Source organism: Bufo gargarizans, chromosome 2, assembly GCF_014858855.1.
Source record: "Bufo gargarizans isolate SCDJY-AF-19 chromosome 2, ASM1485885v1, whole genome shotgun sequence".
In the NCBI taxonomy this organism is placed as follows: domain Eukaryota; kingdom Metazoa; phylum Chordata; class Amphibia; order Anura; family Bufonidae; genus Bufo; species Bufo gargarizans.
The window spans coordinates 490,764,778-490,790,205 of NC_058081.1; positions in this window are offsets into that span (position 1 = coordinate 490,764,778).

The window sequence follows — 25,428 nt, forward strand, 5'->3', positions numbered from 1 at the left end:
TCGCCGGCACTTAATAGAGGATTCCTATTCTTGTCTGCAGCTGCAGACAAGAATAGGACATGCTCTATTTTTTGGCGGAGCCGCAGACCGGAAATGCGGATGCGGACAGCACACTGTGTGCTGTCCGCATCTTTTCCAGCCCCTTTGAAAATGAATGGGTCCACACCCGTTCAGCATAATTGCTGAACGGATCCGGACCTATTCTACAGACATCTGAATGGACCCTAAGGCTGAAAAAAGACAAACATTTTTGTAGGACAAGTTGTACTTTCTAATAAACTATTTAATATTGCACATGATATAGTGGGAAGCGGTAGAAAATTATTATTTTTTTAAAAATGGGGTGAATGCGATAAAACTAACCCATCAACTTCAGGTCAGTACGATTACGGAGAGACCCCATTTATACATTTTTTTTTATGTGTTTTAACACAAAAATAAATTTAAAAATTAAAACTTTGGAAAACATTTTTTTCTCTTCATTGCCATAACTTTTTTATAGTTACATCTATGGAGCTTTGTGAGGGCTCATTTTTTGATGGGTAATCTGTAGTTTTTTGTTAAATTATTTTTAGATGTTTGTGACTTTTTAATAACTTTTCATTGAATTTTGTTTGGTAGGTGAAAAAAACATTTTTTTTTTCTGTTACGGTGTTCACTGAACAGGATAAATAAGCTTACTTTATCAGTGTTTTGTAAGAAATACAGATTTTTGTTAATTTTTTAAAAGAAAATGTATGCCATATATTGTATTGGTATCCTGGATGTATGTAAGGTTCTTCTTGAGTGTCTTCTCAACGCCAGTATAAGCATGTGCTGTCTATCTGGACAAAGGTACATTAAAGGGCTTCTGTCACCCCACAAAAGTCTTTTTTTTTTTTGGGCTAGTTACATTCCTTATAGCGCGATATATGAGAATATAATGTTGTCACTTACTTTCATGCGGCTGTTTCTTGAGAAAACGAAGTTTTATAATATGCAAATCCGGTCTCTACCAGCAAGTAGGGCGTCTACTTGCTGGTAGCCGCCGCAGAAAACCGCCCCCTCGTTGTGTTGATTGACAGGGCCAGCCGTGATTTCCTCCTCCGGCCGGCCCTGTCAGTATTTCAAAAATCGCGCGCCTCTGTTCATTCGGCGCAGGCGCTCTGCAATGAGGAGGCTCGTCTCCTCAGAACTCCCTCAGTGCGCCTGCACCGATGACGTCTTCTCTTTCGGTGATGTCATCGGCCCAGGCGCACTGAGGGAGTTCTGAGGAGACGAGCCTCCTCATCTCAGAGCGCCTGCGCCGAATGAACAGAGGCGCGCGATTTTTGAAATACTGACAGGGCCGGCCGGAGGAGGAGATCACGACTGGCCCTGTCAATCAACACAACGAGGGGGCGGTTTTCTGCGGCGGCTACCAGCACGTAGACGCCCTACTTGCTGGTAGAGACCGGATTTGCATATTATAAAACTTCGTTTTCTCAAGAAACGGCCGCATCAAAGTAAGTGACAACATTATATTCTCATATATCGCGCTATAATGAATGTAACTAGCCCAAAAAAAAAAATGACTGTTGTGGGGTGACAGAAGTCCTTTAACATAAAAAAGGCAGCAAATATTCAACTGCCTAAAGAATGGCTGACAGTTGTCCAGTAGGTAGGAGAGTGGCTAGTGGAAAAGGAAAATGCTGAACATTCCAGCTACTAAACAGATGAAAATAGTAGTCCCAGAGAAACAAGGAGGGGCCAAAGGAAAGAATTGAGAGCCCAAAAAGACTCCTGTATGGTAACTACTCTATGTTATAAGGATTAAGCAATTTAGTTCTCTAGTTACCAAATTGTCTTATTAGGAATAGCTTTGTATTATAATTTTGTAGTTTAATTAATTGTAAATATTATTGGTAAAAGTCTCTGTAATATTTATTTATTTGTTCTTCAACTATACTTCTGTATATACTCATCAATGATAACACTTGCAATATCAATAATTTCCACAATGTACAATATACATATTTTATAATTTCACTATTGTGTCTCATTTATTACACCCAACTTAAAGAATCAGACCCAGTAAGAAGGTATATGATATATAAGGTATATTTATATATAACAATTTCTTACAGTTTGTTTATTTTTTTTAAATAGGGAAAGGGGGATATTAGAATTTTATATTTAATTTAATATTTGAAAAAACGTTTTTTTTATATTTTTTTTTAATTTAAGTCCCGGTAAGGAACATGCAATCGGTAGATTGTTCTTCGCGCAGACTTCAATGAATTACCATAGGCAGGGCCCCATTGAAACATTGCTATGACAAACATCAAAACCTGCAGAAGGCCAGATGCTACCAAAGCAAATTACCAGCTTTCCGAATCTCAGCATGAGGGAACTGTTCGGCTTCAGGAGTGCAGATCTCCCAGGTAAAGACCTCTCAGATGCTGTGTTCACAATTGACCAAGGCATCTCAGGGATTTAAAGTCTGTGATTTTCATTATTGCCAATCACATAATGTACCTCAAGGTGTTTGCTGTGTAAAACAGCAGGCATTTGGGGTCTATGGTACCTGCTCAGCTTCTGAGTGAGCATCATCTTTAAAGACCTAACATATACCATACATGTATGACACATTTTGAGAAGGGCTTAATATTGTTTTATTGTGTTTAATTTAAAATGTATGCTATGACTAAGGATCATGCTTGCCTTTACCTTTGTAAGCAGGTGTGTCTTGATTACAGTAAAGATAGATTTTATGGAAACCTTAGTAAAAGCTACACGTTTTAGATCACTTTATTCTGGACTTCTCTTTTTCCTAGATTGGTGGTGTGATACATTAACTTACATTGCACAAAAGAAAAGATACAGTATGTGCTTTAAGCCACAAAAAGCCACAATGTGTAGCCCAAGTCGTATGTTGAAAAAAGAACTTTCTTTTTTTTTTATCAAATAGTATAACAAATTGCTAGAAAAAAGATAAATTGAGCTATTCATACAAATTGCTAGAAAATATCATAAGAACTAAAAGGTTGATGTTATCCTTTGAAGGCTGTTCCCAAGTTCCAAATCCTGGTCACTTTTGCTAAAATTATATTAAAATGTATCAAAAATATATTCTGTGGTCTAACTCAATTGACGGTATAAAAAATGTACATAATTCATCCTAGTGGAGTTTTATAAGCATGTCTGCCTTGTGTTTTTTTGCACATACTGGATTCATATTGAATCTATTTGTATGTGCAGAGGAATAATATCACCTACATGACCTACAAAAAAATGAACAATGGACCCTTTCTCGTGAATGAACCACAAACAACCAAGGAAAACAGAAAACACAGGATGAGTGGCATAGACAATATTCAAATTCACAACATTTTGCTGAATATTTGCAATAAAATTGCGAAATTCAAAAATTTGCAACTGCAAAAATCAACAATATAATATGCACAGATTGCACACACAATTTAATTAACTATAACAAACAATCAAACAAAGGCTTTATACTGTACCAAAAGCTGGGAGTGTACAAGCTAACAATGAAATAGATAGTCAGCATACCTTACAATAGCAGCCTTGTGTGCAATGAGACATTCAACACCAGCTCTCATCTGACTGAGCCTCAAAGTTATTTGTTTTGAGTTGAATGGCTTGGAGGACCTGCGTACCTACATCATTATCATTAGGGTGAAAAAATTGAATTTAATTTTTTTTGGATGCCAGCTAACTTTTCTGTCACTGCTTAGGAGGGCTGCATGATTTTTTTTAGTTTTCTAATTGTCCTAATGTTTATATTCAATAACCTTTCTATACAGTTTTGTCATGTAAACTAATTTACATAAACATGGGTATATGGGAAAGACATGTAAATTAGCAGAATCTGCCTTGTTTTAAAGCTGAAACACTATTTGCATGTCTTTGCCATATGCCCATGTTTATGCAAATAAGTTTACATGGCAAAACAGTATAGAAAGGTTATTGAATATAAACGTTAGGACAATTAGAAAACTGAAAATTTTTATGCAGCCCTTAAGCAGTGAGAGAAAAGTTAGCTGACATCCAAAAATATAAATAAGAAATTAAACTTTTTGTCGCCCTAATGATGTATGTACGCAGGTCCCCCAATCCATCCAACTCAAACTAAGTAACTTTGAGGCTTACTGGCTCTGTCAGATGAGGTTTTGAATGCCTCAGACCGGATGGAACATTTAGGAGTGAAAGGAAGTATGCAATAAAGTCTGATGAGGCTGGGATGAAATATTCATTAATGATAGATTGTAAATATTCCTATCTAAAGGAGAAAAAATAAAAAGCTGGTTTGGAATGCCTCAGACGGGATAGAACGTTTAGGAGTGAAAGAACTTGATAAGAAAGTATGCAATAACATAGTACATAAGGCCGAAAAAAGACATTTGTCCATCCAGTTCGGCCTGTCATCCTGCAAGTTGATCCAGAGGAAGGCAAAAAACCCCTGTGAGGTAGAAGCCAATTTTCCTCACTTTAGGGGAATAAAAATTCCTTCCCGACTCCAATCAGGCTATCAGAATAAATAAAGTCGGATGATGATTGAATGGAACGTTTATGAGTGATAGATCGTAAATATTCCTATCTGAGGGGAAAAAAATAGCTGGTCTTGAATGTCTCGTTGCACACAAGGCTGCCATTGTAAGGTATGCTGACTACCTGTCTCAAATGGATAGATTGTTGGTTTGCACATACCTGGCTATTCGCATACAGCCTTTGTGTGATTGTCTATTGTAAAAATAATATAGCATCTATAAAAATAAATTATTAATGATAAGTAGAACAATATTTTATATATATTTTAATAACAATTAATTAATAATAGGTTAATTTAAAAAAGGCATGGGTGATAAATAGCATAATAAGGATAAAGAGAAGCTATATATAATAAATTAAAAAATATTATAGCAGGGATGGCCAACCTATGGCTCTCCAGCTGTTGCAAAACTACAAGTCCCAGCATGCCCAGACAGCCTACAGCTATCAGTCTACAGCAGGGCATGGTGGGAATTGTAGTTTTACAACAGCTGGAGAGCCGTAGGTTGGCCAGCCCTGTATTATAGCTTTATCTAGTGATTAAAAAAATCTAGAATATTCACAATTACAAAGATATAGCACTATATTCTAGAATTTTGCGAATTCTCGAAGTGCTGATACCTGCGATACAAATTTGCGATTACAATATTCAACACTATTTATAAAGAGGCACCTTTTACGTGCTTGCATAATTTGTATGTGCAGAGGACATTATTCAGAGATTCAATGAAGATAACACTGAAGGAGCTCCAAAGATCCAGAGCGGAGATGGCAGTATCTGTCCATAGTACAGTTATAAGCCTTCCGCTCCATAGATGGAGATTCATGGAAGAGTGGCCTGAAAAAAAAAGCCATTACTTAAAGAAAAACATGAGAAAACGGTTGTGACATTTTCCAAATAGTATGTAGTGTAGAAGACTCACCAAACACATGGAAGAAACTTCTTTGGTCAGATGAGAATAAAATTTAACTTTTTGGCAATGATGGTAAATGTTAAGGCTGGCCGCAGGCTAGCCTGGATTTGTGGGAGAGACCAGTACCTGTTTAAGCGGTCCGCATCCCACAGGCAGCACGTCGACATTCGGACGTCGCTACTTCCGGGTGTGACGTCATCATCAAGCGTCCCGCCACGAGTTGGAGCTCCGAGACGCCGGGTGGTGCCTTCGTTTCAGCCTGCAGCTGCCGGTCTATTCAAGTCCAGCTACTTCGGATCGCTGGGTTGGTAATCTGAGGGAGGGTAGGAGGTTGCGTGGACAGGGGCAAGTGTGCCGGAGGATCGCTTCTCCTTGCGATCAGGCACATGTGTTTCTAGTCTTGGCACCAGGGGGCAGCATTGCTTTGTGGTTGTAGCTCATTGCCTGCTCAGCACCTACAGCTCGTTCTGTATGTCAAGTTCACACTTGGGGCTGCGAGTTACCTGGGCACAGCATGATTGGGCTCTAGTGGCTGGGTCCTGGTGCCAACTGTGTTATTTGCTTACTAAGGTCTGGTTCTGCATACGTTGTTCACTCCTGACATACATGCATACTTTAGACACGTAGTTCTGCACATAAGGTAGATTTGACGTAAAAAATAAATAAAAAAAAATAAAGATATATATATAATTAAATAAATAAACAATTGGGGGGCGTAAAAAAAAAAAAAAAAAAAGAATAAACAACGTAAGGTGGAAACCGTTTTCCACCAAGCTGCATACATACATCACTAGCATAGGTACATTCGCTAGTACAGCCACACTCTCGCACGACAGTCAGAGACTCTTCACATCATCTCGTAGTGTAGTGTCATACGTCATACGGTCTGTTTTCCACAAATCCTATACTTACATACATCACCTACCACATCTGTAGGTTCGTTAGCCCGCAGTGTTCGTTTTTAATATATCTGCCACGTCACAGATTCTGACATACTCGGGCTCGTCTCATACGTCAGTGGAAACGACTATCATACTCCCTGTCAGCCTCGTCGGCGTCTCGTCAAACGTTCCACGCTGTTGGGGGGAGGTTGGTTTCTGTCACCTTGTCTGTCGGCTCATGGGCAGCAGGTCGTAGGGTTAACAGTTTTTTTTTTTTTTTTTTTTTTTTTTTTTCTCCTCTCTCTCCCTTTCTCCGTTGTTGTGTGGTTTCAGTCGTCATGTCTCAGCCTTCAGATATTGAAGAGTTTGTGTCTTTGCCTCCGTCTCCAAGAGGGTCCGAACACGGCAGCACTCCATCCCTCAGGGCTTGGACTGTGCCTAGGTTGACGGCTGAATTACTCAGGAGAGGGATTCCGTTTGCGGCTACAGCCAGAAAGGCGGAATTATTTAGACTGCTCTTTCCCGCTACACCACAAGCCAGGCCGGCTCCTTCCGGCGACAATACCACCATCACCAATTCCTTGGTACAGATCCACGCGGTGTTAAACACACTCACTAGTTCCATCCAGGATTTACAAGCCCGGATGGAAGTAATGGAACAGCGTCGCGACCCCCCCCCCAGCAGCTGGGCCAGCTGGTGGCGCGGCACCTCCGGCTGTGGTCACAGGTACCGTGCCTACTCTACTTTCATCAGCCAACCTGTCACAGGGCGGGGGAGTGCCTTCTGTGGCGCCGGTGTATTTCGTCAGGCCCAGTATTAAGAAGGACATCCTAGAGGGCAAGGATGTCAACTTGGCGTCCTTGTTGATTACGTCCCACGACGTTACAGAAAACAAGTCCTTCGGCTGTAGCGAGTTGTCAGTAGTACTCAAGGCCAAAGACCCCAGGCTCAGTCGCAAGCTGACCCTGGCTGAGTTCGTCCTGGCTTTCAGCCTATTCAGAGACGTTGTGTGTTCTGCCAGCCCCAACAGGAGAGAGGAGTTGGACATTTACCTCTACAGGGTGGTAGATTTGGCGCACAAGTACGGGGGCACAGCATTCTACGACTACCATAGGTCCTTCTCGGCCAAAGCTGCAGCCATTTGGGCCCAGTTCCAGGTAGTCACGGACTGGAGCAATATTGACATGGAGTTATTTTGTAGGCACTTCGCCAGTTTGAAGTCCCCGGTGTGCGCCACATGTCAGTCTCCAGCTCATACTACCGCCTGGTGCCCATTGGCTGACCTTACAGCTGCCCCCAGTACCTCCAGAGGTGGGATCAACCTGGGTCCCAGCCAGCAGGCAACCCAGTTTGACAAGCTGGGGAGACCCATTCATTACTTGGGGAAAGCCCAGCTCTGCAACAACTTTAACTATGCTGTCTGCAATTTCAGCCAGTGCAGGCTCCTGCACATCTGTGCCACATGTTTTAGGGCACATCCGGTCACAGTCTGCACCGTGAAGCCGGCATGACTGAGCCGGGTGAATGTCGAGGTACTAGACCAGCTGCTGCGGCTTCATCCGGTTCAGTCGTTCCGCGCTTTTCTGGTGGAAGGATTTTCACGGGGGTTCCACACCGGGCTCATCGCCTTGCCTCAGCAGACTCATGAATGCCCCAACCTGCAGTCGGCTTCTAGACATCCTGATCTGGTGGATCTGCTGTTGGCAAGTGAGCTGGAGAAGGGCTTCATAATTGGTCCTTTCCAGTCCTCTCCTTTTTTCACATGGAGGGTGAGCCCGGTGGGGGTGGTACAGGGGAAATACTCCAATAAATTTCGTTTGATTTATGACTTGTCTGCTCCACATTCTTCTCACGTTCCTAGTCTCAACTCATTGATTCCGTCTGAGGAATTTTCATTGAAGTACACTTCCGTGGACCAGGCTATCCAGGTCATTCTACAGACAGGCAGGGGTGCTTGGCTGTCCAAAGCAGATGTCTCTGATGCGTTCAAACTGTTGCCCATTAGCCCATCTCTCTGGCAGTGGCATGGCATCAAATGGAGAGATGCTTACTATTTCGCCACCAAGTTGACGTTTGGTTCCAAGAGCAGCCCCAGTCTGTTTGACAAGTTAGCGCAGGCTCTGGAATGGATTTTGTTGGAAGTACGGGGTTGCCAGAATGTCATTCACTACCTGGATGATTTTCTGTTGATAGAAGATCCCTCTCGGGCTCCTGTTGACTTGCAGGTTCTCTTGCGAGTTTTCAAGGAGTTAGACATTCCGGTGGCTGCCCACAAGACAGAAGGGCCTGCGCAGGTTGTCACGTTCTTGGGGATCTCCCTGGATTCACGCGACATGTCGGCCAGTCTGCCACTAGACAAACTCAACCGGATCAAGGCAGGCGTACGTTCCCTGCTCACGTCTCAGGTTTGCACCAAGAGAGAGTTGCAGTCTCTCTTGGGCATGTTAAACTTTGCCATGAGGATCGTTCCTCAGGGTAGATCTTTCATTTCTAGATTATTAGTCTTACTCCAACAGACCAGCGATTTGAAAGCATCAGTGCACCTCAATGCCAATGCCCGAGCAGATCTGTTCATGTGGGACAGATTTCTCAGCGGGTGGAATGGCATTTCCATGTTCATTCCAAGGGCCACTTCGGATTCTCCACACGTATTTTCAGACGCAGCTGCCTCCATAGGTTTCGCGGCCATATTTGGCTCACATTGGTTCGCCGGCTCATGGCCCACGCATGTACTACAGATGCCGGGGTTTTCTCAGACGTCGGCATTGTTCGAGATCTACCCTATAGTTGCAGCTGCTATAGTTTGGGGGCACAGGTGGTCGGGTCACACGGTGGTTTTCCACACTGACAACATGGCGACTGCAGAGATCATCAACAAGGGTAGATCCAAATCGTTACTCATCATGTCCTTCATGCGTAGGTTGACCTGGATAGCCCTGGAACAGGGGTTTCATTTTCATGCCCTGTTTTTGGACGGGGTCAGCAATGTTGCAGCTGATGCTTTATCTCGTTTTGATTTTTCACGCTTTTTCTTACAGAACCCAGAAGCAGACTCAGTGGGCACCCCGGTACCGGACTGGCGGCTGCTGGTCTTGGACTAGACTCTCTGATGGTGGTCGCCAGTTCACTCATTACAAAGTCTTTGTCGACCAGTACATTGAAGTCATACCGCCGAGCGTGGGTAGTTTTCTTAGACTTCCAGTTGGCATATCCCAGGGGTGTCACTGGTCAGGTCAAGTACATGGTGGCTTTCGTGTCTTATTGTCACTCGGTGTTGGCTTTATCCTACAACACCATCAGGCTATATTTGGCTGGGGTGCAGCATTTTTTGGCACTTCAAGAGCCAGACAGACCCTCTATATTTTCAGCTCACCCAATCAAGGCCATCCTCAGAGGCATTCAGAAAAGTCAGGTCACGGTCAAGTCGGTCCGTCGACCAATTACGGGGGACACGTTTCGTAGCCTGTCGGAAGTCCTCGCATTGTCGCCGTTCGGAGTCTTTCCCAGTCTGGTGATAAAGGCAGCCATGTACTTGGCGTTTTATGGGTTTTTAAGACCAGGTGAAGTGACACAGGCTAGACAAGGGGCGGTGGCGCTCCGCAAGGGAGATTTAGTCAGGACAGGCAGTAACTTCCACTTGCAGTTGCCTCACAGCAAAACAAGGCAGGTAGGTCCCGGCCATGTAGTCAAGTTTTTCCAGACCACAAATGCGTGGTGTCCAGTGGCAGTCCTGGACAACCTCCTGCTGGCCCTTAGTCTTCACAGCCCCACCGACCCGTTACTTCCATTCCCTGTTGGTCCACTGACGTCCAGCCAGTTCATCAAACACATTCGCATCCTGTTGACTAGTGTAGGATTGAATCCGGCTCAATTCTCGGGGCATTCTTTCCGCATCGGTGCAGCATCCTCAGCGTCCAAGCACGGAGTTCCTGCGCACATCATTAAACACTTAGGGCGCTGGCGCTCGGGGTGCTTCGCACGGTATATCCCGGAGCCACTAGCAGAGCTGGTCCAAGCATTCAGCACATTGGCGGAATAGCACGTCAGGCCATCCTTCCCTCACTGGTGGGTTTTGCCCCCTTTTTCAGGCATACCGACCTAGTGAGGCCAAGGCACACCTCAGGCCAATTAGGTAGGGGGGTGGTGGTTGGGCATCCTCCACTCGCCAGGTCCTGACCACAAGTGTTAAGGCTGGCCGCAGGCTAGCCTGGATTTGTGGGAGGGACCAGTACCTGTTTAAGCGGTCCGCATCCCACAGGCAGCACGTCGACATTCGGACGTCCCCTGCCCACCCATTCCCATTCTTCATTCAGTCATTCAACCATCACTTTCAGAGTATGCCCCCTTTTTCAGGCATACCGACCTAGTGAGGCCAAGGCACACCTCAGGCCAATTAGGTAGGGGGGTGGTGGTTGGGCATCCTCCACTCGCCAGGTCCTGACCACAAATGCTATGTATGGCAAAAAGTAAACACTTCTCATCACCCAGCATCACTTAGCATTTACACAGTAAAGTGTGGTGGTGACAGCATCATACTGACAGGATGCTTTTCATCAACAGGGACTGGAAAGCTGGCCAGATTTGAGACTGGGACGGAGTTTCACCTTTCAGCAGGATAATGACAATAATCATATTAGTAAAGCTACATTGGAGGGGTTTAAGGGGAAATTTTTAAATATCTTTGAATGGCCTAATCAAAGCCCAGATGTCAATCTAACTGAGAATCTTTGGTAACATAGTAACATAGTTTATAAGGTTGAAAAAAGACATTTATCCATCCAGTTAGGACTGTTATCCTGCAAGTTGATCCAGATGAAGCAAAAAAAAAAGCTGTGAAAAAAAAGCTGTGAAAAAAAAGGGGGGGGGGGGGGGAATTCCTTCACGACACCAATCAGGCAATCAGAATAACTACCTGGATCAATGACCCCTCTCTAGTAGCTATAGCCTGTAATATTATTACGCTCCAGAAATACATCCAGGCTCCTCTTGAATTCCTTTATTGTACTCACCATCACCACCTCCTCAGGCAGAGAGTTCCATAGTCTCACTGCTCTTACCGTAAAGAATCCTCTTCTATGTTTGTGTACAAACCTTCTTTCCTCCAGACGCAGAGGATGTCCCCTTGTCACAGTCACAGTCCTGGGGATAAATAGATGATGGGATAGATCTTTGTACTATCCCCTGATATATTTATACATAGTTATTAGATCTCCTCTCAGTCGTCTTTTTTTAAAGTGAATAACCCAAATTTTTATAATCTTTCAGTTTACTGTAGTTGCCCCATTCCAGTTTTTACTTCAGTTGCCCTCCTGAGAACCCCCTCCAGCTGTGCTATGTCTGCCAGCTCTGCTATGTCTGCCTGCCAGGAGCCCAGAACTCTACACAGTACTCCATGTGTGGTCTGACTAGTGATTTGAAAAGTGGTAGGACTATGTTCTCATCACAGGCATCTATACCCCTTTTGATGCAACCCATTATTTTATTAGCCTTCGCAGTTGCTGCCTGACACTGATTTCTACAGCTTAGGGTGGGTTCACACTAGCTTTAGGTATAACATGGTTATAACGGAATCCGAATCCATAAGACGGAAGAACGGATCTGTTTTTCTGCCCATAGACTTGTATTATGACGGAATGCAAAACGGAAGCCTTTAAAAGGCATTCTGTTTGCTCTCCGTCCTAATAGAAGTCTATGGGAATCAAAACGGATCCGTCTGGGTCCCGTTATGCGATACGGTCGACAGGACTTTGTTTTCCGTGTTTCATAACGGGACCCAGACGGATCCGTTATACTTTTCTAATGGCCTTCTATTATGACGGAAAGCAAATGGAATGCCTTTTAACGGAAAGCCATACCGGAATCCCAAAGGCTAGTGTGAACCCACCCTTAGTTTGCTGTTCACTAAAATTCTTAGGTCCTTTTCCATGTCAGTGTTACTAAATGGTAAAACACTGGGTATGTACTGGTGACTTGCATTATTCCTTCCCATGTGCATAATCTTACATTTATCAGTGTTAAACCTCATCTGCCACTTATTTGCCCAAGCCTCCAATCTATCCAGATCCATCTGTAGCAGTATACTGTCCTCTTCTGTGTTAATTACTTTACACAGTTTAGGCTACTTTCACACTCGCGTTTGGCGCGGATCCGTCATGAATCTGCACAAACGCATCCGTTCAGATAATACAACCGCATGCATCCGTTCAGAACGGATCCGTTTGTATTATCTTTAACATAGCCAAAACGGATCAGTCTTGAACACCAATAAAAGTCAATGGGGGACGGATCCGTTTTCTATTGGGCCATATTGTGTCAGTGAAAACGGGTCCGTCCCTATTGACTTACATTGTGTGTCAAAATGGATCAGTTTGGCTTAGTTCCGTCAGATGGACACGAAAACGATTTGGTGTCCACCCCAAAGCCGATTGGAGGCGGAACAGAGCCAAACTGATGCATTCTGAGCGGATCCTTATCTGTTTTGGACCGCTTGTGAGATCCCTGAATGGATCTCACAAACGGAAACCAAAACGCCAGTGTGAAAGTAGCCTAGTGTCATCTGCAAAAAAAATATATATTACTATGCAAGCCTTCTACAAGTTGATTAATAAATATATTAGAGAATAGGACCCAATACTGACCCCTGAGGTACCCCACTAGTGACAGTGACCTAATCTGAGTATGTACCATTAATAACCACCCTCTGTTTTCTATCACTGAGCCAGTTACTTACACACATACAGACATTGATCTGAGTTGAAGCAGTTTCATGTGGAAGAATGGGCAAGAATCCCAGCGTCTAAATGTGCTAAGCTAATAGAGACAAACTTTAATAGACTTGCATCTGTAATTGAAGCAAAAGGTAGCTACTAGAGTTGAGCGAACACCTGGATGTTCGGGTTCGAGAAGTTCGGCCGAACATCCCGGAAATGTTCGGGTTCGGGATCCGAACCCGATCCGAACTTCGTCCCGAACCCGAACCCCATTGAAGTCAATGGGGACCCGAACTTTTCGGCACAAAAACGGCTGTAAAACAGCCCAGGAAAGGGCTAGAGGGCTGCAAAAGGCAGCAACATGTAGGTAAATCCCCTGCAAACAAATGTGGATAGGGAAATTAATTAAAATAAAAATTAAATAAATAAAAATTAACCAAAATCAATTGGAGAGAGGTTCCATAGCAGAGAATCTGGCTTCCCGTCACCCACCACTGGAACAGTCCATTCTCAGATATTTAGGCCCCGGCACCCAGGCAGAGGAGAGAGGTCCCGTAACAGACAATCTGGCTTCATGTCAGCAGAGAATCAGTCTTCATGTCATAGCAGAGAATCAGGCTTCACGTCACCCACCACTGTAAGAGTCCATTTTCATAAATTTAGGCCCAGCACCCAGGCAGAGGAGAGAGGTCCCGTAACAGACAATCTGGCTTCATGTCAGCAGAGAATCAGTCTTCATATCATAGCAGAGAATCTGGCTTCCCGTTACCCACCACTGGAACAGTCCATTCTCAGATATTTAGGCCCCGGCACCCAGGCAGAGGAGAGAGGTCCCGTAACAGACAATCTGGCTTCATGTCAGCAGAGAATCAGTCTTCATATCATAGCAGAGAATCAGGCTTCACGTCAGCCACCACTGCAACAGTCCATTGTCATAAATTCAGGCCCAGCACCCAGGCAGAGGAGAGAGGTCCCGTAACAGACAATCTGGCTTCATGTCAGCAGAGAATCAGTCTGCATGTCATAGCAGAGAATCAGGCTTCACGTCACCCACCACTGTAAGAGTCCATTTTCATAAATTTAGGCCCAGCACCCAGGCAGAGGAGAGAGGTCCCGTAACAGACAATCTGGCTTCATGTCAGCAGAGAATCAGTCTTCATATCATAGCAGAGAATCTGGCTTCCCGTTACCCACCACTGGAACAGTCCATTCTCAGATATTTAGGCCCCGGCACCCAGGCAGAGGAGAGAGGTCCCGTAACAGACAATCTGGCTTCATGTCAGCAGAGAATCAGTCTTCATATCATAGCAGAGAATCAGGCTTCATGTCAGCCACCACTGCAACAGTCCATTGGCATATATTTAGGCCTAGCACACAGGCAGAGGAGAGGTTCATTCAACTTTGGGTAGCCTCGCAATATAATGGTAAAATGAAAATAAAATAGGATTGAATGAGGAAGTGCCCTGGAGTCCAATAATATATGGTTATGGGGAGGTAGTTAATGTCTAATCTGGACAAGGGACGGACAGGTCCTGTGGGATCCATGCCTGGTTCATTTTTATGAACGTCAGCTTGTCCACATTGGCTGTAGACAGGCGGCTGCGTTTGTCTGTAATGACGCCCCCTGCCGTGCTGAATACACGTTCAGACAAAACGCTGGCTGCCGGGCAGGCCAGCACCTCCAAGGCATAAAAGGCTAGCTCTGGCCACGTGGACAATTTAGAGACCCAGAAGTTGAATGGGGCCGAACCATCAGTCAGTACGTGGAGGGGTGTGCACACGTACTGTTCCACCATGTTAGTGAAATGTTGCCTCCTGCTAACACGTTGCGTATCAGGTGGTGGTGCAGTTAGCTGTGGCGTGTTGACAAAAGTTTTCCACATCTCTGCCATGCTAACCCTGCCCTCAGAGGAGCTGGCCGTGACACAGCTGCCTTGGCGACCTCTTGCTCCTCCTCTGCCTTGGCCTTGGGCTTCCACTTGTTCCCCTGTGACATTTGGGAATGCTCTCAGTAGCGCGTCTACCAACGTGCGCTTGTACTCGCGCATCTTCCTATCACGCTCCAGTGCAGGAAGTAAGGTGGGCACATTGTCTTTGTAGCGTGGATCCAGCAGGGTGGCAACCCAGTAGTCCGCACAGGTTAAAATGTGGGCAACTCTGCTGTCGTTGCGCAGGCACTGCAGCATGTAGTCGCTCATGTGTGCCAGGCTGCCCAGGGGTAAGGACAAGCTGTCCTCTGTGGGAGGCGTATCGTCATCGTCCTGCCTTTCCCCCCAGCCACGCACCAGTGATGGACCCGAGCTGCGTTGGGTGCCACCCCGCTGTGACCATGCTTCATCCTCATCCTCCTCCACCTCCTCCTCATCCTCGTCCTCCTCGTCCTCCAGTAGTGGGCCCTGGCTGGCCACATTTGTACCTGGCCTCTGCTGTTGCCAAAAACCTCCCTCTGAGTCACTTCGAAGAGACTGGCCTGAAAGTGCTAAAAATGACCCCTCTTCCTCCTCCTCCTCCTCCTCCTCCTGGGCCACCTCCTCTTCCATCATCGCCCTAAGTGTTTTCTCAAGGAGACATAGAAGTGGTATTGTAACGCTGATAACGGTGTCATCGCCACTGGCCATGTTGGTGGAGTACTCGAAACAGCGCAACAGGGCACACAGGTCTCGCATGGAGGCCCAGTCATTGGTGGTGAAGTGGTGCTGTTCTGTAGTGCGACTGACCCGTGCGTGCTGCAGCTGAAACTCCACTATGGCCTGCTGCTGCTCGCACAGTCTGTCCAGCATGTGCAAGGTGGAGTTCCACCTGGTGGGCACGTCGCATATGAGGCGGTGAGCGGGAAGGCCGAAGTTACGCTGTAGCGCAGACAGGCGAGCAGCGGCAGGATGTGAACGCCGGAAGCGCGAACAGACGGCCCGCACTTTATGCAGCAGCTCTGACATGTCGGGGTAGTTGTGAATGAACTTCTGCACCACCAAATTCAGCACATGCGCCAAGCAAGGGATGTGCGTCAAATTGGCTAGTCCCAGAGCTGCAACGAGATTTCGCCCATTATCACACACCACCAGGCCGGGCTTGAGGCTCACCGGCAGCAACCACTCGTCGGTCTGTTGTTCAATACCCCGCCACAACTCCTGTGCGGTGTGGGGCCTGTCCCCCAAACATATGAGTTTCAGAATGGCCTGCTGACGTTTACCCCGGGCTGTGCTGAAGTTGGTGGTGAAGGTGTGTGGCTGACTGGATGAGCAGGTGGAAGAAGAGGAGGAGGAAGCCGAGAAGGAGGAGGTGGCAACAGGAGGCAAAGAATGTTGCCCTGCGATCCTTGGCGGCGGAAGGACGTGCGCCAAACAGCTCTCCGCCTGGGGCCCAGCTGCCACTACATTTACCCAGTGTGCAGTTAGGGAGATATAGCGTCCCTGGCCGTGCTTACTGGTCCACGTATCTGTGGTTAGGTGGACCTTGCTACAGATGGCGTTGCGCAGTGCACACTTGATTTTATCGGATACTTGGTTGTGCAGGGAAGGCACGGCTCTCTTGGAGAAGTAGTGCCGGCTGGGAACAACATACTGTGGGACAGCAAGCGACATGAGCTGTTTGAAGCTGTCTGTGTCCACCAGCCTAAATGACAGCATTTCATAGGCCAGTAGTTTAGAAATGCTGGCATTCAGGGCCAGGGATCGAGGGTGGCTAGGTGGGAATTTACGCTTTCTATCAAATGTTTGTGAGATGGAGAGCTGAACGCTGGCGTGTGACATGGTTGAGACGCTTGGTGACGGAGGTGGTGGTGGTGGTGTTGGTGGTACATCCCCTGTTTGCTGGGCGGCAGGTGCCAACGTTCCTCCAGAGGCGGAGGAAGAGGCCGAGGCGGCAGCAGCAGAATAGGCCGAGGCGGCAGCAGCAGAAGAGGTAGCAGGGGGAGCCTGAGTGACTTCCTTGGTTTTAAGGTGTTTACTCCACTGCAGTTCATGCTTTGCATGCAGGTGCCTGGTCATGCAGGTTGTGCTCAGGTTCAGAACGTTAATGCCTCGCTTCAGGCTCTGATGGCACAGCGTGCAAACCACTCGGGTCTTGTCGTCAGCACATTGTTTGAAGAAGTGCCATGCCAGGGAACTCCTTGAAGCTGCCTTTGGGGTGCTCGGTCCCAGATGGCGGCGGTCAGTAGCAGGCGGAGTCTCTTGGCGGCGGGTGTTCTGCTTTTGCCCACTGCTCCCTCTTTTGCTACGCTGTTGGCTCGGTCTCACCACTGCCTCTTCCTCCGAACTGTGAAAGTCAGTGGCACGACCTTCATTCCATGTGGGGTCTAGGACCTCATCGTCCCCTGCATCGTCTTCCACCCAGTCTTGATCCCTGACCTCCTGTTCAGTCTGCACACTGCAGAAAGACGCAGCAGTTGGCACCTGTGTTTCAGTCATCATCAGAGACATGCTGAGGTGGTATTCCCATGTCCTCATCATCAGGAAACATAAGTGGTTGTGCGTCAGTGCATTCTATGTCTTTCACCGCTGGGGAAGGGCTAGGTGGATGCCCTTGGGAAACCCTGCCAGCGGAGTCTTCAAACAGCATAAGAGACTGCTGCATAACTTGAGGCTGAGACAGTTTCCCTGGTATGCATGGGGGTGATGTGACAGACTGATGGGGTTGGTTTTCAGGCGCCATCTGTGCGCTTTCTGCAGAAGACTGGGTGGGAGATAATGTGAACGTGCTGGATCCACTGTCGGCCACCCAATTGACTAATGCCTGTACCTGCTCAGGCCTTACCATCCTTAGAACGGCATTGGGCCCCACCATATATCGCTGTAAATTCTGGCGGCTACTGGGACCTGAGGTAGTTGGTACACTAGGACGTGTGGATGTGGCAGAACGGCCACGTCCTCTCCCAGCACCAGAGGGTCCACTAACACCACCACGACCATGTCCACGTCCGCGTCCCTTACTAGATGTTTTTCTCATTGTTATGGTTCACCACAACAACAAATATATTATTTGGCCCAATGTATTGTATTCAAATTCAGCGGGATATAAATTTGAGGCCTAGTATTTAGGCGCTGGGTGACCGGTATGGATTTAGTGACAGAATTAGACTTGGAAATGCACAGAAGCGTGTGTGTGAAGTTATTCTGAATGACCCTATGTGCACCTTGAATATTATATACCCTTTTGGGATAGATTTCAAATAGCTCTGATATAGCAGGAACCACTAAATTATGAAATTGCTAAATTGGGAATTGTATTTCAACCCAGAACAAAAAATGTGCTTTGACGGACACTAAATATCTTGCCCAGCAACAACAGTACAGCGGTAACGAGAGATTTAGCAGGATATAAATTTGAGGCCTAGTATTTAGGCGCTGGGTGACAGGTATGGGTTTAGTGACAGAATTAGACTTGGAAATACACAGTAGCGGGTGTGTGTGAAGTTATTCTGAATGACCCAATGTGCACCTTGAATATTATATACCCTTTTAGGGATAGATTTCAAATAGCTCTGATATAGCAGAAACCACTAAATTATGAAATTGCTAAATTGGGAATTGTATTTCAACCCAGAACAAAAAATGTGCTTTGACGGACACTAAATATCTTGCCCAGCAACAACAGTACAGCGGTAACGAGAGATTTAGCAGGATATAAATTTGAGGCCTAGTATTTAGGCGCTGGGTGACAGGTATGGGTTTAGTGACAGAATTAGACTTGGAAATACACAGTAGCGGGTGTGTGTGAAGTTATTCTGAATGACCCAATGTGCACCTTGAATATTATATACCCTTTTAGGGATAGATTTCAAATAGCTCTGATATAGCAGAAACCACTAAATTATGAAATTGCTAAATTGGGAATTGTATTTCAACCCAGAACAAAAAATGTGCTTTGACGGACACTAAATATCTTGCCCAGCAACAACAGTACAGCGGTAACGAGAGATTTAGCAGGATATAAATTTGAGGCCTAGTATTTAGGCGCTGGGTGACAGGTATGGGTTTAGTGACAGAATTAGACTTGGAAATACACAGTAGCGGGTGTGTGTGAAGTTATTCTGAATGACCCAATGTGCACCTTGAATATTATATACCCTTTTAGGGATAGATTTCAAATAGCTCTGATATAGCAGAAACCACTAAATTATGAAATTGCTAAATTGGGAATTGTATTTCAACCCAGAACAAAAAATGTGCTTTGACGGACACTAAATATCTTTCCCAGCAACAACAGTACAGCGGTAACGAGAGATTTAGCAGGATATAAATTTGAGGCCTAGTATTTAGGCGCTGGGTGACAGGTATGGGTTTAGTGACAGAATTAGACTTGGAAATACACAGTAGCGGGTGTGTGTGAAGTTATTCTGAATGACCCAATGTGCACCTTGAATATTATATACCCTTTTAGGGATAGATTTCAAATAGCTCTGATATAGCAGAAACCACTAAATTATGAAATTGCTAAATTGGGAATTGTATTTCAACCCAGAACAAAAAATGTGCTTTGACGGACACTAAATATCTTGCCCAGCAACAACAGTACAGCGGTAACGAGAGATTTAGCAGGATATAAATTTGAGGCCTAGTATTTAGGCGCTGGGTGACAGGTATGGGTTTAGTGACAGAATTAGACTTGGAAATACACAGTAGCGGGTGTGTGTGAAGTTATTCTGAATGACCCAATGTGCACCTTGAATATTATATACCCTTTTAGGGATAGATTTCAAATAGCTCTGATATAGCAGAAACCACTAAATTATGAAATTGCTAAATTGGGAATTGTATTTCAACCCAGAACAAAAAATGTGCTTTGACGGACACTAAATATCTTGCCCAGCAACAACAGTACAGCGGTAACGAGAGATTTAGCAGGATATAAATTTGAGGCCTAGTATTTAGGCGCTGGGTGACAGGTATGGGTTTAGTGACAGAATTAGACTTGGAAATACACAGTAGCGGGTGTGTGTGAAGTTATTCTGAATGACCCAATGTGCACCTTGAATATTATATACCCTTTTAGGGATAGATTTCAAATAGCTCTGATATAGCAGAAACCACTAAATTATGAAATTGCTAAATTGGGAATTGTACTTCAACCCAGAACAAAAAATGTGCTTTGACGGACACTAAATATCTTTCCCAGCAACAACAGTACAGCGGTAACGAGAGATTTAGCAGGATATAAATTTGAGGCCTAGTATTTAGGCGCTGGGTGACAGGTATGGGTTTAGTGACAGAATTAGACTTGGAAATACACAGTAGCGGGTGTGTGTGAAGTTATTCTGAATGACCCAATGTGCACCTTGAATATTATATACCCTTTTAGGGATAGATTTCAAATAGCTCTGATATAGCAGAAACCACTAAATTATGAAATTGCTAAATTGGGAATTGTATTTCAACCCAGAACAAAAAATGTGCTTTGACGGACACTAAATATCTTTCCCAGCAACAACAGTACAGCGGTAACGAGAGATTTAGCAGGATATAAATTTGAGGCCTAGTATTTAGGCGCTGGGTGACAGGTATGGGTTTAGTGACAGAATTAGACTTGGAAATACACAGTAGCGGGTGTGTGTGAAGTTATTCTGAATGACCCAATGTGCACCTTGAATATTATATACCCTTTTAGGGATAGATTTCAAATAGCTCTGATATAGCAGAAACCACTAAATTATGAAATTGCTAAATTGGGAATTGTATTTCAACCCAGAACAAAAAATGTGCTTTGACGGACACTAAATATCTTGCCCAGCAACAACAGTACAGCGGTAACGAGAGATTTAGCAGGATATAAATTTGAGGCCTAGTATTTAGGCGCTGGGTGACAGGTATGGGTTTAGTGACAGAATTAGACTTGGAAATACACAGTAGCGGGTGTGTGTGAAGTTATTCTGAATGACCCAATGTGCACCTTGAATATTATATACCCTTTTAGGGATAGATTTCAAATAGCTCTGATATAGCAGAAACCACTAAATTATGAAATTGCTAAATTGGGAATTGTATTTCAACCCAGAACAAAAAATGTGCTTTGACGGACACTAAATATCTTTCCCAGCAACAACAGTACAGCGGTAACGAGAGATTTAGCAGGATATAAATTTGAGGCCTAGTATTTAGGCGCTGGGTGACAGGTATGGGTTTAGTGACAGAATTAGACTTGGAAATACACAGTAGCGGGTGTGTGTGAAGTTATTCTGAATGACCCAATGTGCACCTTGAATATTATATACCCTTTTAGGGATAGATTTCAAATAGCTCTGATATAGCAGAAACCACTAAATTATGAAATTGCTAAATTGGGAATTGTACTTCAACCCAGAACAAAAAATGTGCTTTGACGGACACTAAATATCTTTCCCAGCAACAACAGTACAGCGGTAACGAGAGATTTAGCAGGATATAAATTTGAGGCCTAGTATTTAGGCGCTGGGTGACAGGTATGGGTTTAGTGACAGAATTAGACTTGGAAATACACAGTAGCGGGTGTGTGTGAAGTTATTCTGAATGACCCAATGTGCACCTTGAATATTATATACCCTTTTAGGGATAGATTTCAAATAGCTCTGATATAGCAGAAACCACTAAATTATGAAATTGCTAAATTGGGAATTGTACTTCAACCCAGAACAAAAAATGTGCTTTGACGGACACTAAATATCTTTCCCAGCAACAACAGTACAGCGGTAACGAGAGATTTAGCAGGATATAAATTTGAGGCCTAGTATTTAGGCGCTGGGTGACAGGTATGGGTTTAGTGACAGAATTAGACTTGGAAATACACAGTAGCGGGTGTGTGTGAAGTTATTCTGAATGACCCAATGTGCACCTTGAATATTATATACCCTTTTAGGGATAGATTTCAAATAGCTCTGATATAGCAGAAACCACTAAATTATGAAATTGCTAAATTGGGAATTGTATTTCAACCCAGAACAAAAAATGTGCTTTGACGGACACTAAATATCTTGCCCAGCAACAACAGTACAGCGGTAACGAGAGATTTAGCAGGATATAAATTTGAGGCCTAGTATTTAGGCGCTGGGTGACAGGTATGGGTTTAGTGACAGAATTAGACTTGGAAATACACAGTAGCGGGTGTGTGTGAAGTTATTCTGAATGACCCAATGTGCACCTTGAATATTATATACCCTTTTAGGGATAGATTTCAAATAGCTCTGATATAGCAGAAACCACTAAATTATGAAATTGCTAAATTGGGAATTGTATTTCAACCCAGAACAAAAAATGTGCTTTGACGGACACTAAATATCTTTCCCAGCACAACAGTACAGCGGTAACGAGAGATTTAGCAGGATATAAATTTGAGGCCTAGTATTTAGGCGCTGGGTGACAGGTATGGGTTTAGTGACAGAATTAGACTTGGAAATACACAGTAGCGGGTGTGTGTGAAGTTATTCTGAATGACCCAATGTGCACCTTGAATATTATATACCCTTTTAGGGATAGATTTCAAATAGCTCTGATATAGCAGAAACCACTAAATTATGAAATTGCTAAATTGGGAATTGTATTTCAACCCAGAACAAAAAATGTGCTTTGACGGACACTAAATATCTTGCCCAGCAACAACAGTACAGCGGTAACGAGAGATTTAGCAGGATATAAATTTGAGGCCTAGTATTTAGGCGCTGGGTGACAGGTATGGGTTTAGTGACAGAATTAGACTTGGAAATACACAGTAGCGGGTGTGTGTGAAGTTATTCTGAATGACCCAATGTGCACCTTGAATATTATATACCCTTTTAGGGATAGATTTCAAATAGCTCTGATATAGCAGAAACCACTAAATTATGAAATTGCTAAATTGGGAATTGTACTTCAACCCAGAACAAAAAATGTGCTTTGACGGACACTAAATATCTTGCCCAGCAACAACAGTACAGCGGTAACGAGAGATTTAGCAGGATATAAATTTGAGGCCTAGTATTTAGGCGCTGGGTGACAGGTATGGGTTTAGTGACAGAATTAGACTTGGAAATACACAGTAGCGGGTGTGTGTGAAGTTATTCTGAATGACCCAATGTGCACCTTGAATATTATATACCCTTTTAGGGATAGATTTCAAATAGCTCTGATATAGCAGAAACCACTAAATTATGAAATTGCTAAATTGGGAATTGTATTTCAACCCAGAACAAAAAATGTGCTTTGACGGACACTAAATATCTTGCCCAGCAACAACAGTACAGCGGTAACGAGAGATTTAGCAGGATATAAATTTGAGGCCTAGTATTTAGGCGCTGGGTGACAGGTATGGGTTTAGTGACAGAATTAGACTTGGAAATACACAGTAGCGGGTGTGTGTGAAGTTATTCTGAATGACCCAATGTGCACCTTGAATATTATATACCCTTTTAGGGATAGATTTCAAATAGCTCTGATATAGCAGAAACCACTAAATTATGAAATTGCTAAATTGGGAATTGTATTTCAACCCAGAACAAAAAATGTGCTTTGACGGACACTAAATATCTTGCCCAGCAACAACAGTACAGCGGTAACGAGAGATTTAGCAGGATATAAATTTGAGGCCTAGTATTTAGGCGCTGGGTGACAGGTATGGGTTTAGTGACAGAATTAGACTTGAAATACACAGTAGCGGGTGTGTGTGAAGTTATTCTGAATGACCCAATGTGCACCTTGAATATTATATACCCTTTTAGGGATAGATTTCAAATAGCTCTGATATAGCAGAAACCACTAAATTATGAAATTGCTAAATTGGGAATTGTACTTCAACCCAGAACAAAAAATGTGCTTTGACGGACACTAAATATCTTGCCCAGCAACAACAGTACAGCGGTAACGAGAGATTTAGCAGGATATAAATTTGAGGCCTAGTATTTAGGCGCTGGGTGACAGGTATGGGTTTAGTGACAGAATTAGACTTGGAAATACACAGTAGCGGGTGTGTGTGAAGTTATTCTGAATGACCCAATGTGCACCTTGAATATTATATACCCTTTTAGGGATAGATTTCAAATAGCTCTGATATAGCAGAAACCACTAAATTATGAAATTGCTAAATTGGGAATTGTACTTCAACCCAGAACAAAAAATGTGCTTTGACGGACACTAAATATCTTGCCCAGCAACAACAGTACAGCGGTAACGAGAGATTTAGCAGGATATAAATTTGAGGCCTAGTATTTAGGCGCTGGGTGACAGGTATGGGTTTAGTGACAGAATTAGACTTGGAAATACACAGTAGCGGGTGTGTGTGAAGTTATTCTGAATGACCCAATGTGCACCTTGAATATTATATACCCTTTTAGGGATAGATTTCAAATAGCTCTGATATAGCAGAAACCACTAAATTATGAAATTGCTAAATTGGGAATTGTACTTCAACCCAGAACAAAAAATGTGCTTTGACGGACACTAAATATCTTTCCCAGCTACAACAGTACAGCGGTAACGAGAGATTTAGCAGGATATAAATTTGAGGCCTAGTATTTAGGCGCTGGGTGACAGGTATGGGTTTAGTGACAGAATTAGACTTGAAATACACAGTAGCGGGTGTGTGTGAAGTTATTCTGAATGACCCAATGTGCACCTTGAATATTATATACCCTTTTAGGGATAGATTTCAAATAGCTCTGATATAGCAGAAACCACTAAATTATGAAATTGCTAAATTGGGAATTGTACTTCAACCCAGAACAAAAAATGTGCTTTGACGGACACTAAATATCTTTCCCAGCTACAACAGTACAGCGGTAACGAGAGATTTAGCAGGATATAAATTTGAGGCCTAGTATTTAGGCGCTGGGTGACAGGTATGGGTTTAGTGACAGAATTAGACTTGGAAATACACAGTAGCGGGTGTGTGTGAAGTTATTCTGAATGACCCAATGTGCACCTTGAATATTATATACCCTTTTAGGGATAGATTTCAAATAGCTCTGATATAGCAGAAACCACTAAATTATGAAATTGCTAAATTGGGAATTGTACTTTCAACCCAGAACAAAAATGTGCTTTGACGGACACTAAATAATCTTTCCCAGCTACAACAGGACAGCGGTAACGAGAGATTTAGCAGGATATAAATTTGAGGCCTAGTATTTAGGCGCTGGGTGACAGGTATGGGTTTAGTGACAGAATTAGACTTGAAATACACAGTAGCGGGTGTGTGTGAAGTTATTCTGAATGACCCAATGTGCACCTTGAATATTATATACCCTTTTAGGGATAGATTTCAAATAGCTCTGATATAGCAGAAACCACTAAATTATGAAATTGCTAAATTGGGAATTGTATTTCAACCCAGAACAAAAAATGTGCTTTGACGGACACTAAATATCTTGCCCAGCTAACAACAGTACAGCGGTAACGAGAGATTTAGCAGGATATAAATTTGAGGCCTAGTATTTAGGCGCTGGGTGACAG